We start from the raw sequence: 15916 nt of genomic DNA on the forward strand, positions 1-15916 counted from the left end.
GAAAGAGATAATGCCGAAAGCTGAGACAACTGGGCTTCCCAAAACTCCAATTTAACGCTTGTCAAATGCTGGAGATCCTCAAGGCATGCCACATTAAATGCCATGTGATACGAGAAATAAAACAGCTGGGGTCTCTCCAAACAACATGGGTCTGGCCCTTCTCAGCTCTTCCAAGAAGGTTCTCAATCCTTTATGATTGCAAACTAAGTCTGTTCATGTGAGCCCAAGAAAATAATTTGACTACCTTTAAGACTCAGCTCTGCATTTAAACTTTAAAGGGAAGAAGACAGAAAACAAAACATGACAGACATGTCTAGTAGGGCTTCTTTTGAAGTTTTTTGGACCTTTCTATAACTAGGAATCTCTCTAACACAGAGACACACACACAGACAGAGGAATGCATCAATAATATGAGCAAGGGATTATCTTGTTCATGCTGGGCTATTTCCAAATAACAGTGTGTCTTTCAGAGTCCGTTTGCTCCATCTTTTCTCCCAGACAACTTAACTGCATATGCCTGCCTTTACCCCTCACCAGCTGTTTCACTGATATTGAACAATGCCATTCCCCCCCCCCCCTCCCCTCCAATTGCCACTGTGAGAGAAACAGCCTGGGACCACCACAGCAATAAACACAGACATGCAATAAGATAAAATTACATTTTAATGGTTAAGGTTTCACTACATTTTTGTTGTTGTTTGGGAGGTGGAAAAGCGGCAAATGATTTACCATTCTCAAGTGGAAATTGCTTTAGCCTTCCAGGTCTTATTGTTGTTCAGGAAAGTGGTCCATTTACATCCCCAACTGAGAGTAAAGGCATTTTCCTCCCTCTAAACCCAATAATATCCCATTAGTTCATGAACTAGTAATATCATCCATAGCTGAGCAGAAGGGAGAGAGGGCTGGGTTTTTTTTCTGGTTGAAACAATGCCACTGATTGCTTTATTATTGTGAGCATTACATGCGAGATGGCTTGGCATGCAGCACCTATTGCTCTGCACAGTTTCTTGTTTTCTTGGTAATATTTCTTGCATGAAACAATGAAGCTGTTAAATGCAATTAATTATATACAGGCCATTTAGTTGTGCTGCATAATGAAAAATCTTGCTACAATGTGGAAAGGAACAGGCATCATAATTTGAAGTCAAATGAACAAAAAGAGAAAGGTATCTGCTCTCTGTATGTCCTGATTTCAACAACAGTTTTTGTTTTTAAGTGCTCCTTTCAAACCCCATTTTCCATTCTTGTAATTTTCATGAATTTGCAAGATGTCTTCTAATCATAGTAAGGACCAGTGTGATGCAGTGTTTGCAGAGTTGAACTGTGACTCTGGCAACCAAGGTTCAAATCCCCACCTGTCCATAGAAAGTCACTGGGTATTTTGCCAGAAGTGTACTATCTAGATCCAGCATGGGCAAACTCAGGCCCGGGAGCCAGATGTGGCCCTTTGAGCTCTTTTCTCAGCCCCTCCTCTCTCACACCATGCTATCATTTCTTTCTTCTCTCTTTCTTTCCTCCTTCCATCCTTCCCTTCCTTCCTTATCTCCCTCTTTCTCTTTCCTTCCCTTCCACCCTTCATCCTTCCTTCCCTCTTTCCTCCCTCCTTCCCTTTCTCCCTCTTTTTCCTTCCTTCCTTTTTGTCTTTCCTTTCTTTTCTCTTTCCTCCCTCTTTCCCTCCCTCCATTCCCTTCCACCCTACCTTCCTTCCATCCTTCTCTTCCACCCTTTCTTCCTCCCTTCCTTTTTTGCCCCTTTCTCCTTTCCTCCTGGGGGATGTTTAGCTGGAAAAAGAAACGGTTTCAAGATTTAAAAGGGTGTCCCATTGAGGAAGAGGGAAAAACTGATTTTCTACTGCTCTAGAGACCAGGGGACAAGGGAGCAATGGTTTCAAATGGCAGGGTTTGACTGAAGAACTTCCTGGAGAGTGGCATAGGTGGCCTCAGAGTGTGGTGGAATCTCCTTCATTGGAAGCTTTTCTGCAGAGACTGTCTATTGGGAGTGCTTTGACTGTACCTTCCTGAATGGCAGAGGGTTAGACTGGATGGCCCTTGGAGGTCTCTTCCAACTCTAGGATTCTATATCAGGAGTAGACAATACAGTGCCTTTCCCCTTTCTCTCCCATCTACCATCAACCCCCTCCCTCCCAGCCTGCCCACCCCACTCTGGCCTGCCATGCAGTTTAGAAAGTTTGCTCATGCCTGATCTAGATTGAGGTGGCTTTGGGGTAAGACAAAAGGACAGAATACTGTCTGGCAAGTGTTACCATTTTTAAAACATGTCCAGTGCTACTTCCTGGGGTATATGTTTTCTGACATTTTAATAGCAGTCTTGTTTGTTGTTTTTTTTTTTTTTGAAAGATACAGAACTATGGCATTTCAGACAATAATTGAAAGCCTACTTTCAAAAATAGACAATCAATATTCAGTGCTAAACTCTTGATCATAATCTCTATCAAAAGGTCAAAATGAAAGATACGCACAAAAGAGAAAGGGTAAAGTTTCATAGCTTTCCCCTTTTCCTAGGCTGCCCCTTCCAAAGGGTGAGGCTACATTTTCCCCTTTAAGCTTCTCCACATCAGTACTTGCTCAGAAGCATTAAACACCTTGCTCAAAGCCAAAAGAACCAAGAATTGATGATCTAAAACACTAAACCACAAAACTAATTATAGCAGCTTCTTCCACACACTGTTTTACGTGATTTCATCTGAAAGAGAATCATTTTTTCATCTGATTTTTAAAGTTTCATTTGACAACAAATGTGAGAATCTACACTCCTTTCAGTCAACCAGAACAATAAATACCTTGCCACATATTGGAAATTTAATAAAAATTGCTTACTGAGCAATGTTTCTATATGAGCTGTTTGGGCCCAAAATTTTGGTATTGCTTAGGTCCGGTCTTTTTTCTTCCTCTTTCGGATCATGGATTCCAATTTGCTGGCTTTTCCACAAGGATTCAATTACACTGTGCCAGCCCAATTTGAAGGTAGCACTCTAAGCCTACAAACAGCTGTGTGACACTAAGGAGAATTTTAGAATGCAAGCATATGTGAGCCTCCTGCCTATGTTATGGGAAACTATGCCGTATGCTATAATGACAACCAGCTAAAATTATCAGAAGTAATATTTCAGGAGAAAAATTCAGAGATTAATATGTGTGTCTCTTTCTCCCTCTCCCTGCTTATTATTCTTCTTCTGATAACTTAATGTAAATGATTGGTAGAACAGCTGGAAAGTTTTAAAGATTTTTATGACCATAACTAACCAAGGTCTTCTAAAAGTGCAGTTTGAAAGAGATGGCATCAAAGCTCCCCAGTTTTTCACCCAAACTAATCAGTTTTCAAATCAGACACCAAGAAAGAGAAAAAGAAAGGTATTTATTTGCAAAACATTAACAAATGAACACCCAGTCAGAGGCACATTTAACTGGAAACATGCTTGGAAATACTAACTGCAACTAAGGGCACTTCCACACAACCCTTTATCCCAAACACGAATGTTCCTGGGCCCCTATCCACACTTTCCGGGAGAACACCCGGACCCTCTAACCCCCTCCCCAAAAGCTCCCCAAAGCCCTTTAAAGAACAAAAAAACTTACCCAGTCTCCATTAGAGAGCTGCCAGAGCTCTCCTGGTGCATAGAAATGACACACCAGGAGAAAGGGCAGAACCGATTTTCCTCCCCCCTCCCCCCCCCAATGGAAGCTGGGCAAGTTCTTTTGTCCTTTAAAGGGGCTTTTGGGAAGGGGGTTGGGGGCCTTGCAGTTTTACAGTCTAATTCAGTTCAGAAAACCCTGGGACTACTGTCTGGTCTGCCCCCTCAAAAGTCCAGAAATTTTGAGGAAGTATTCCAGACACTGGAAGTAATGGGTTTATCCCTCACCTTCCAAGAAGGTGCGGAATAAACCCACTAACAAATAAATGGCCACAAACCAGGGTTTTCCTGGTTTTTGGTGAATTAATTCAGATTTGCCGAGGACATAATGTAGAAAGCCCTCTTTTAATTGTGGGAACTCCCACATTTAAGGCGGCTGTCTGGATGGGCCCTAACTGCTTACTTATATTTTACACTTTTTCCAGTCACTAGGGCAGAACTTATTAAATTATGTTTTAATCTATTTTTTCCATTTTATTATTAACAGGGTTATTTATTTAATGATTTAAAAGTTCTGTAATATCTATTGTTTTAATTGCATCTTGTTTTATCCTAAACTGTGTGTTGCCTTGGGTCCCATATTGGGAGAAAGGGCAGATATAAATAAAATACAGCCTTAATTTACTGATAAGGTTATATTCAGCACTTTACCCCCAGCCCTGGTCCTCTAGTTTGCTTTTTGCACAAGCCCATGTCCTGCCCTCTCTAATCTGATCATGCCCACCATATTCCTGGTTACTATTTGTTGAGGTTGGATTGATACACTTTTACAATGGTTATATAATTTGCCATTCTTAATTTTGTTTTAATTAGATTGTTTATGTTGTATTATGTTATTATGTTTTAACCACATTTTAGCTGGTAATTTTTGTTGTATGCTGGGCTTGATCCCTATGTAAGCCACCTCTAGTCCCTTCAGGGAGATGGTGTTGGAGTATAAAAATAAAGTTGTTATTATTGTTATTATACTAAGATTAAAGAGTTTTGAATTCCACTGTTACCCCTAGGAAAGTAGAACTATTGAATCAATTAGATACATTTATACTCCCACCAACTGACCTTACCCTAGTTTGAACAAGACAATCAGAAGTAGGATAATTAACTTTCGCTTTTTGTGGTGTAAATATGTTATTTTGGTTATTTTAGCAATTTTTGAAAACTAGAAACAAAGGTGCAACTTTTTGAGAAATTGTAACTATAATGGGCATCACAATTTAAGGGAGACAGGCATGTAGCCGGTGGGGGGGGGGGCTTGAGGGGCTTCAGCCCCCCCCCCCCCTGAAATTCTCATGGTGGTTCGCAAAAAGGCCTTACTGGTGCATTATTTAAACTGTTATGTTTATTCATATCATGATCTGATCACCATACTCGATATATCCCATATGCATGGGGGATATTGGGGTAATGATACAAAAGGTTTGCTAGGCTAGACCCTCTTTCACTCAGACTCAGCCCCCCCCCCCGAAACTCAGCCCCCCCCCAAAAAAACCCTGAAAAAATTCAGCCCCCCCCCCCCCCCCCGAAACGAAATCCTGGCTACGGGCCTGAAGGGAGATGTTGACAAGTTGGCATGTGTCCAGAGGAGGACGACTAAAATGATCAAGGGTCTGGAGAACAAGCCCCAGCTTAAAGAGCTGGGCGTGTTTAGCCTGCAGAAGAGATGGCATGATAGCTATGTATAAACATGTGAGGGAAAGTCATAGGGAGGAGGGAGCAAGCTTGCTTTCTGCTGCCCTGGAGACTAGGACATGGAACAATGGCTTCAAACTACAGTAAAAGAAATTCCACCTGAACATTAGGAAGAACTTCCTAACTGTGAGAGCTGCCCTGGAGTGTGGTGGAGGCTCCTTCTTTGGAGGCTTTTAAACAGAGCTGGATGGCCATCTCTCGGGGTGCTTTGAATGCAGTTTTCCTGTTTCTTGACAGGGGGTTGAACTGGATGGCCCATGAGGTCTCTTCCAAGTCTATGATTCTATAATGGTAGTTAAAACATGCTCAGAATCTTTAGAAATGTATGCAACAAATTCCTTTCCTACCTCTGGGTTTGTCACATGACAATCATGCCTTCTGCTTCCAATTTTTGAGTTTTGTAACAAAAAATAGCACTCTCCAGGCACAAGAAAGCAATGTTAATAAGATTAGTAAAAGAAATTATTGAGAGGAGACTCACCCAAATGGCCCAGAAAAACTAAGCCTGTTCAATGGACCCAGTATGTAGATGACACTGCATCATGGGTGGAGAAGTGGACCAGAGAATAAAACTGAGGGAGGAGTGAAGCAGATTGTCTAGAGAAAGGGTAAGGTTATCCCTTCCAGTTTTGATTGCACATTAAAAGCTTTATCTAGAATCCCCCTTTCTTTGCCATTGTGATGCTATGAGCCTAATGAATATGATATTTGGTCCACATCATATCAAAACTATGCAGGCATCATCATACACCACAACTGAATGTGTGTCTAAAACACAGCCTGGTGTCAGGAAAATGCTGAAATAAAGAAAATATATAATACAAAATTTCTATGATGACATCATTAAGTGTGAATTATAGCTCTACCTCATTCAAGGAATGGGATCCTAGATGAAGCAGACAAGCCTTCAGGTAGATGAAAGTCAAACACAAGTCATTCAGCAAAGCTCTACATACCAATACAACTCAGCTGTTTCAGTATCTTTTACAAACGGACAACAAATGATGTGTAAGGCAATAAGAACATATGCTACAGTCCATCCATCACTTTAGTCTTTTATTTAAAAGAAAAATCATTTTGGCTAGTTGAAGGATGTTATGGGTTGTTAGACCTTTTCTGAGTTCTCCGAGTAAGGACAGAATATGAATGTTCTTGCAGTTTTCACCCATTTATGTTCAGTCTACTTGCCATTCTTTTTCCACACATGTCTTGCATGTCGGTAATAGTACCGTGGAGAACAGAGCCTTTTAATGGACTAGTGTATTTTTCGCATTGCACTGAATGAAAATAAATTGCTGTGCTGTGACCTCTTGGTACATAATGAAATGACATGTCAGTTGCTGAATCTGATATAACTTGGCAGCTGAAGCAAAATGAAATGCCCTCGAAGGCCATGCGGTAGGTACAAAATAGCAGTTACACTGAAATAACTTTGAGTTGACACTATAGATTTCGGGTAAAAAAGGAGAAGGCAAAGGAATTTAGTGAACCAGAGGCAACCCATTCCATTCAGTTTTAAATGTGGATTTTTTGGGTGGGTGGCTACTATTTTTTTCCCCTAATCATCCCTGGAAAATAGAAAAATCGTTAAAGGTTCATGTGTTTTTCTCAAGTTTTGTTCCACGCATTTCTTTTGCCAAAAGTCAGTACAGGTTATACAGAACTGTCCATCAAGCAAATGGAAAAAGGTAAGCAGTTTGTTTCTCCATAGGGGAAAACAAAATGTAATGTTCCTCTTTCAGAATATCTGTTTGCACAAGTGAGAAAACCAATAAGCACCAGACAGCTTAAAGTAAATGGACATATTTCCAGGGAGTCTCCTAAGGAATGAACATGAGGTACTATGCATACATTTTTTCAAAAAGTTGTGCTATTTATGAGAAAATTTTGGTTCCAAGCAATCAATTGTTATCTACAAAAATCAACAATGAGAGGAGAGATATGTTGGAATGCCATCATCAATTTGGTGGTCAGTTCTGGTGGTGTGTTTTCCAAAAACTATATTGTAGAATCAGAAAAGGTACAATCCAATTTCAGAGCTGGAAATAATGAGTTAAAGTAATGTATTTACTTGGAATGAATAATTCCTTTGGATAGGAAGAACATAGTAATAGATCATTTCAATTGGGAAGGTAAAGAATGGAAACAGAGCTTCTTATTACCATGGAATGAATAAAATATTCAAGTTCTTTTATCAAACTTATGAGAGAGGATCTCCTCTCCAGTTACGGAATACCCTCCCTATATCCTAAGTATAGGATATAGTATCCTGAGTATATCCTAAACTCTATATATTTTTTTGTTATATAATATTTTATTAGCTTTTCCATATATAAAATTGTTACACAAAAGAACATTTAACTAGGGAGACAGACATAGGACTTGGAACATGGGACATGGAACATACATACATACATACATACATACATATGTGTGACATACATTGGGTGTGGATTGCACTACACGAAACAGACAATTGGTGAAATGACCTATAGACTATACCCCCCTCTAACCCTCCTCCCTCCCCCCCTTTCCCCCTCCCCCCCCTACAATAATAAAACCGACTTCCCCTCATATTCATTCATTCTTATATCATTTCATGTTACAGCATTTCTATTACATCTTTATCCTCCTCCTATCTTCAGACATTGATAATTTCCTATTACTGTACTACCTTTTCTACATAATTCTTAAACAAGCTCCAGTCCGTCATTACTGATCCTCTTCCATTGTTCTGCTTCAGCCAATATGTAAGTTCATCCATTTCCTGGATATCTAGCACTTTATCCCTCCATTGCGATATGGAAGGTATCTTATCTTGCTTCCACATACTGGCGAATATCATCCTGGCTGCGGTCGCTAAGAAAGTAAATAACTTTTCTGAGTTATTATCGACAAAAAGAGAATTGTCATACATTCCTAATAAATACATTTCTGGGCACATTGGGAGTTTTGTCTTGAGAATTTTCCTACATTCACTATGTATAGCCTTCCAGAACTCTTTCGCCCTTGGGCATTGCCACCATAGGTGATAAAAAGACCCTTCGCTCGCTTTGCATTTCCAACATCTGTTGTCTAAATTTCCATACATTATCGCTAGCTTTTGGGGGGTTAGGTACCAACGGTGTAGCATTTTCAGACAGTTTTCCTTTAAGTCTGAAGCGTAGGTATATTTGAGCCTTTTCCTCCAAATAACCTCCCATTCCCTTAGATGGATGGTTCTCCCTATATTCCTTGCCCATAGTACCATTGAGTTCTTTATAGTTTCCGTTTCAGTGGCCCACCCCAGCAGGGTTTGGTATAAAAATGTTATGATTTTTTTCCCCCTCTTATGTAGCCTGTCCCACAGATCTGTCTCCTCCCCGAAGCCTAGTCTCCTGTCTTCTTTAAAGCTTTCCTTGATCTGGGCGTAATGCAGCCAAGAGATGTTCTTAAAATCTTTCACTATTTCCTTTTGAGTTTTTAGTTCCCAGGAGCCGTTCCTTTTATAAAGAATATCTTTGTATGAAGGCCAGGAGACCCAACCCAGGAGTCTGCGATGTTTGGCCTCAAGGGGTGAGATCCATAATGGGGTTTTCTGGAAGAAAAGTTTTTTGTATCTTTCCCACACCTTTATTAGGGCGGACCTCACGAAGTGGTTGCCAAAGTTTCCTTCCTTTTTGGTCCCTTCATACCAAAGGTATTCGTGCCAGCCCTTCCGGAGATCGAACCCCTCAATGGTTAAGATCTTAATATTCTGTAGTTTGGTCCAGTCCCGTATCCAGGCTAGAGCACTGGCGTCGTAATAAGATTGTAGGTCCGGGAGACCGAAGCCTCCTTTGTGTGTTGGCATTATCATTATCGTACGTTTTATTCTGGGTCTTTTATTTTTCCAGATGAATTTTGTAATCTCTTTATTCCACTCTCTGAATATTTTGAGGTTTCTTATGATGGGCAGGTTCTGAAAGACGTATAATAATTTGGGGAGGATGTTCATTTTTATCGCTGCAACTCTACCCAGAAGTGACAGGTTCAATTTCTTCCATGTTTCTATCTCCCTCTTGATCTCCTTCCATTTCTCTATATAGTTGTTTTCTAGTAGGTTTAAGTTTCTCCGAGTGACCCAAATGCCTAAGTATCTGATCTTATTTACTACTTTAATTCCCGCAGTATCTTCCAGTTTCTTTTGATTTGTTTTTGTGATATTCTTGGTCAGTAACATGGTTTTTCTTCTATTTAGTTTGAGCCCCGCAACCTCTCCATATTCTTCGATTTTGTCGAGCCATAGTTGTATTGTTTCCCTTGGGTTCTCTACAACGCAAATGATGTCATCAGCGAAGGCTCTGAGTTTTAGCTCTTGTTTACCTATTTTCAGGCCTTTTAAGGCTTCATCTTCCCTTATTCCTTTAAGTAGGACTTCTAGGGCAAAGATGAAGATGAGGGGGGATAGAGGACATCCCTGCCTTGTGCCTCTTTCGATTGGGAAGTCCTCTGATGCGATTCCGTTTATGACTACTTTTGCCTTCTGATCTTTATATATGGACTCAATGGCGTTTCTGAATTGGTACCCAAAATCCATTTCCTGGAACAGCAATTTGAAGAAGTCCCAGCCGATGTTGTCAAACGCTTTTTCGGCGTCGATGGCCAGTAGGGCTACTTCTTTCTGATGGTGGGTTTCATAGTACTCGATTGTGTCGAGGATAGATCTTACATTGTCCTTGATGTTTCTATTGGGCAGAAAGCCATTTTGATCTTCTCCTATCCATTTTGCTAAGAAGGTCTTTAGTCTGTTAGCCATGACAATTGAGAAGATTTTATAATCATTGTTTAACAAGGAGATGGGACGGTAGTTTCTGATGTCTTCTTTATCCGTGCCCTCCTTGTGGATTAAAATGATTTCCGCGGATCTCCATGACTCCGGAATAACCCCTTCCTGTAGTGCTTTATTCATTACTTCTTTGAGGGTGTTTCCAATCTCCTCTTGTAGCGTCTTGTAGAAACCCGCCGTAAAGCCGTCGGGGCCTGGGGCTTTGTTGTTCCGTAGGCCTTTAATCGCCTCTTTGATTTCTTCTCTCGTTATTTCTCGATTTAGCTCCTCTCTTTGATCATCCGTAATTTTCTCTAGTTTTTGCTTATTTAGATATTTTACTATTTTTTCTGTATCTATTTCTTTTTTACTATATAAGTCTCTGTAGTAGTTTTGAAACTCTTTTATTATTTCGTCATCTTTTATCAATATTCTATCTTCTATTTTTATTTTAGTTATTCGTTGTTGTTGGGTTTTCTTTCTTATTTTCCATGCCAATGATCTTCCTATTTTATTTGCATTTTCAAATTCTCTTTGGCGGATGAACTTTAGTTGCTTTGCCATTCTCTCTAGTTCAAACATATGTTTTTCTTTTTTCAATATTTCCAGTTTTTCGTTTAGTCCCAGATTTTCTGGATTATCTTTCAGGTCTTTTTCTGTCTTTTCAATCTCTTTCTCCACCTGTTCTCTTTGGCTGTTTTTAAGTTTATTTTTAATAGCAGCGTGTTGAATTAGGTGCCCCCTTAATACTGCTTTGTAGGCATCCCATGTTGTTTGGATCTTGGTGTCCTCTCTTGTGTTTAATTGGAAGTAGTCCCGTGTTTTCTCTTTGTATTTCTTTATATCCCCTTCTGATTTTAGCAAGTTTTCATCTAGTCTCCATTTTCTTCTTCCACATCTATGGTTTATTATCATGACGATCGGGTTGTGGTCTGAGAAGTCCCGTGGTAAGATTTTTATTCCAGTTACTTTGGACGTGATTGTTTTCGTACTCCAAACCATGTCGATTCTGGTCCAGACTCGATGTCTGTTTGAATAGTGTGTGTAGTCCTTTACCCCTGAGTTATGAACCCTCCAGGTGTCTTCTAGATCTAATTCTTCCAGACAATTCAAGAAGTTTTTTGGTAAGGTATTGCTCTTTTCTATTTTTTTCCTTTTCTGGGTTTTAGTTCTATCCAGTTCTGGGTTCACTATACCATTAAAGTCTCCCAATATAACCATGTGGGCATAGTCTTCTGCCATGATTTTTTCCTTCAGAGCCTTTATGAATTTACCTTTGGGGCCATTGGGGGCATATATATTGATTATAAGGATGTTCTCTGTTCCAACCACTATTCTAACCGCGAGCATTCTGCCCTCCGAATCTTTAAAGATGAGATCTGATGGTATGTTTTCATCTATATAGAGTGCTACCCCCCTTTTTTTCTCAGAGGCAGAAGAGTGATACAATTTGCCTAATTTTTTGTGAGCTAGATGCGCTGAGTGGCGTTGGGATATATGGGTTTCCTGCAAGGCGATTACATTGTATTTGCCTCGTTTTAGGTGGTTAAATATCATCTTTCTTTTATTTGGAGAGTTTAATCCATTTATATTATTAGAGTAAAACTTTACCTGTTGTATGATGTCGCCCATTTCACTCTTTTGTTTCGTCATGGTCCATTTCGTCTGACTCCTCTTCGTCGTCCTGTCCCTCGTCATTTCGTCTTGTGTCTGGGGTCGTTGTACCGGTATCGGGAGACTTACTTCTTTTCCTCTTAGATTTCTTTCTTTTTTCCTCCGGTCTTAGAGGGGTCCTGATTTTGAACTCTTTTTCTAGCCTCTTAAAAAAATCCCTGGCCTTGTCCTCAGAAGTGAGCCAATGTCTTTCCCCTTTATAGGTGGTCATAATTCCTTCCTGTTTCTCCCAACGGAACCTGATGTTTAATCTCTTAAGCTCATCGGTTAGGAAGAAATACTTCCTCCTTTTATTTAGGGTGTCTGGTGGAAATTCTTTTAATATTAGTATTTTGAATTCCTTGTAGTATATTGGTTTCACATGGCTTGCTCTCAATACTTCGTCCCTAGTCTTTTTCCTGACAAAATTTACCAATATGTCTTTTGGGGTCTTATTTGTTTTCGCATAGTTAGAGTGTATCCTGTGCACCCTATCTAAGCCGCTGTCAATCTCTTGTGTTGGTATCTCTAATAGTTTAGCCAGTAGGTTAATCATTATCTCTCTGGTGTTCTCTTTTTCAGTTTCCACCATGTTTCTAAAGCGGAGTTGGTATTCTGTAACATTTTGTACTAACCTTTCTTGTGTTTTTTCTACTCTTAGATTTTGTTTTTCCATCCTCTCCATTCTTTTTTCCAAGTTCTGCTGTACTTTTTCTACTTTCATATTATTTGCTTTGGCTTCCTTAATTTCTTGTAATGCTTTAGTTAGTTCTCCTTTCATTTGTTTCATTTCTTCCTTTAATTCGTTTTTAATTTGTGCCACCTCTGTTTGGATCGCTTTTTGCTGGGCTTCCTGTTTCTCAGCCCTTGTTTGGAAGTCTATTTGTAATTTATCCTGTTTTTTCGACAGGCCTTGTATCTCATTTTGTATTCCCATTAACAATTCTTTAATCCCCGGTTCCTCCGGTGCAGGGGGTGCTACCACTATTGGAGGGCCTGCCATTGAGTGTCTTCTGGTTGTACTTTTCATTTCTTTTATCTCTTTCAGTTCCTTATCTTTATTTTTGGCATTTGCCATAGCTATTGGATGGATGTTGACGGGGGGTGGGGGGGGGTGGATCAATTTGCTTTTAGAGCACTTCCTCTTTGTTTATTTATTTTATTTTATTTTATTTTATTTATTTATATTTTTTTTTATTTTTTTTTTAAATAGATTTTGGCTCCCTCAGAGCGAACCCTCTTTGTTCAGTCTTATCAGCTGACTTTATGTGGGATGTTTGCCTGACCTCTTGTATCCTCTATGTTCTCTTTTCTTCTCTAACAGTTAGGGTAGTGGCTGTTTAGGTTCTTTGTTGGTACAGTTCTTTTGTTTCTGTCCCTTGTTTCTTACCCTCCCCCCTTTGAGGTTTTATTTACTTTTATCTTTGGAGTACGATCCTATCCTCCCCTTTACTCTCTGATTAGTTCTTCCTTCCTCTTTGCGGCCTCTTTATGCCCCTTTTATAGTTTTATTCCCCTTCTCTTATCCCTTAATTTCCCCACCGTGTGTCTTTCTGTCCCCTGATGTTGTTCTCCCTTCTCTTCTCTTCCGTCTCCTCCGTCCCTCCTACCGTCGCTAGTCCTGCTCTCCGCCCGCTCTCCGCCTGGCGCGCTGTCGTCTCGGGCTCCGGGGTTCACGTCCGGCCGCCCAGGCCGCGGCCTCGCCGTCTCTGGGCCTGGGCCTCTATCGCGGAAGCTCCGGGCCCCTCGCCGTTGTCACCTCCAGTCTTCTGCCGCCCAGTTGCAGCTTCCGGGTTTCCTATATCCCTCCGCCGCTGCTTAGCGCCTCAGCCGCTGCTCTCCGCGTGGCTCCCGTCCTCGTCGCCTCGGCACGCCTCGGCACCCGTCTGGACCACAGGCGAGTCAGCTCCGCGGGGGGGTGGGTGGTCGTCCAGCTCCTTCTCAGTCGGGTTGTTATTTATTGTTTCTTGTTGGTATTTTATTGTTGAACTCTTGAGCTTTTAGTTTTGGCTTGTTCTCTGGCGTGTCGGGCCATTTTCCTGAGTTCGCCCCTACTGTTGTGGGGGGTTTTCCTGGAGCTTCTTGCCTTTGTTTACCTTATTTACTTCCTCTTGCACGGGTGGGGGGGGGAGGGGACTTTTACTACTTCTCTCTCTTCTTGCAAATCTTTCTCCTGATATTTCCTTTCCTCCCCTCTTCGCCTCCTCGCCGCTTCTTTCCTTGCTCTACTCCTTTACTCCTTCTTTGCTTCTCTCTGCACTCTCTCTTTCCTTTTGGCTTCTCAACTTTGGCTTCTCGATTCCTCAGCTCCTCACCTTCTCGGCTTCTCCGCCTCTCTTACTCTTGCTTTCCTCCAAGCGCTGCTCCATAGTCTGGCACTTACTTTCTTACTTTCTTACTCTTGCTCTTGTTTGGTTATGCGTTGGAGGCGCAGTTCTATTTGTGTTGATAGCCCTCGGGCTCTGGGAGCTCGGTTTTGGCTTATAGTTTGTGGTTTTGCGTCTAATATCTTCTTTCTGCGAGCTTGTATCCTATTGGGTTTCCCCAGACATCCTTGTATTGTGAAAGTTCAGTCAATTATATTTAATATTCTTTAGTATCTTTGCATCTCATGCGTTTAAGACGGAGTATTGTCGAATGAATGAAAGAGTCTTTCTCCCTACTTACGCTCCCTTGGCGTCTTCATTTCTTTTCAGTCTTTGAACGTTTGGATGGTCGCGAAGGCAGTTAATGCGGGGTATCCCCTGCTTCCCGACCCTAGGCTCGCACGCTGCGACTGCGACCCTTCGAGACCCCCAACTTAGTTAGGTGCCCTTAGGGGAGTCAAGCAGCCTGGCGGTTCTCTGTCCCCTCACTCCAGGACAAAGAGGGGGGTCCGAAGGCCCCCTTAGCCTAGAGAGGGTCGGTTGACTTGAAGAGAGCTCTTCAAGCCCTGCCTGCCTCCATGAGCGTCCCACCGGAAGTCCCCTAAACTCTATATTTTAACTGGAAAAGTTGGAGGTTGTCTTATACGCCCAGTCGTCTTATACCCCGGAATATACGCTATATATTTTCTCACAATTTCACACCAGGAGGTGCAAAAATGCTTCTCACTTTGACACTATCAAATCCAGTGGAATTTCCCATGATAATCTAAAATTGCTGAATGGTGGACAGTTCAGAATGAGCAGTGTTTCTTCAAACAGCAAATAATTAAATTCTGGAATTCATTGCTATAGAATTTGAATACTTCAATATGTCAGGTTCTTTCTAACAGACTTTCTAAAAGATCTGCAAACTTTGGAAAACTCTTGTCTTAAATCAACCAAATCAAAATACATTGTTACCATCCCAACCTGGGAGAATGCCCCATTGGGGTCAACTGTACTTAGTTCTTTTTTAAAAAAAGGTAAAGATCAATAATAAATGGATTGTTTCCTGCAGCTACGTTGTTAGGAAACTGTTGAGTAAAAAAAATACTAGAGGAATCAAAAGATTTTAAAAGGAAACAAACAAACAAATGATGTGACAGATATCAACATGCTGTATCTTGAAGCTGAAGCATCTCATGTAAAGGGATAAGCTAACTAAGTGATATGCTGAAGATAGAATAAAAGTTCACCCCATCAAAATTATTTTTTAAAATTCCTAAATATGTAGGAGCACCTAAGGGCATAACAACAACAACAACAACAATTTTATTGCTTACCCACCTCTTCTCATGGCTCGAGGTGGGTCACAGCATAGTCAAAACACATAAACTTTGCCAAAAAAATTTATAAACACACATATTAAAATATAGTTCTATAAAATATCTATAATAAAACATATTTCTATAAAATACATATTAAATAACAAGACACAAGTTTAAAATTTGTGCTGTAATGTTATTTGTTGGAATCAAAAGTGAATAATTTTAATAGGCACCTTATCTGTCCTTTATTCCATATCAGCGCCTGATGGCCTGAGACTGCATTTATTGAATACTCTTGGAAAACCGTAGCACACATGCTTTCTTCAATTTTCTTTATCTGGTGACCCAGTGTAGTTTTATATTATCTTCAAAGACCTGCAGAAGGAAAATTAGGTTTGAGTTCCTATGTTGGAATCTAGGCAGGCTGGTCTTCACCAATTTGGCTTTCTTGAGGCACCCTGTA

Source organism: Anolis sagrei, chromosome 2 (genome assembly GCF_037176765.1).
Source record: "Anolis sagrei isolate rAnoSag1 chromosome 2, rAnoSag1.mat, whole genome shotgun sequence".
Classification (NCBI taxonomy): Eukaryota; Metazoa; Chordata; class Lepidosauria; order Squamata; family Dactyloidae; genus Anolis; species Anolis sagrei.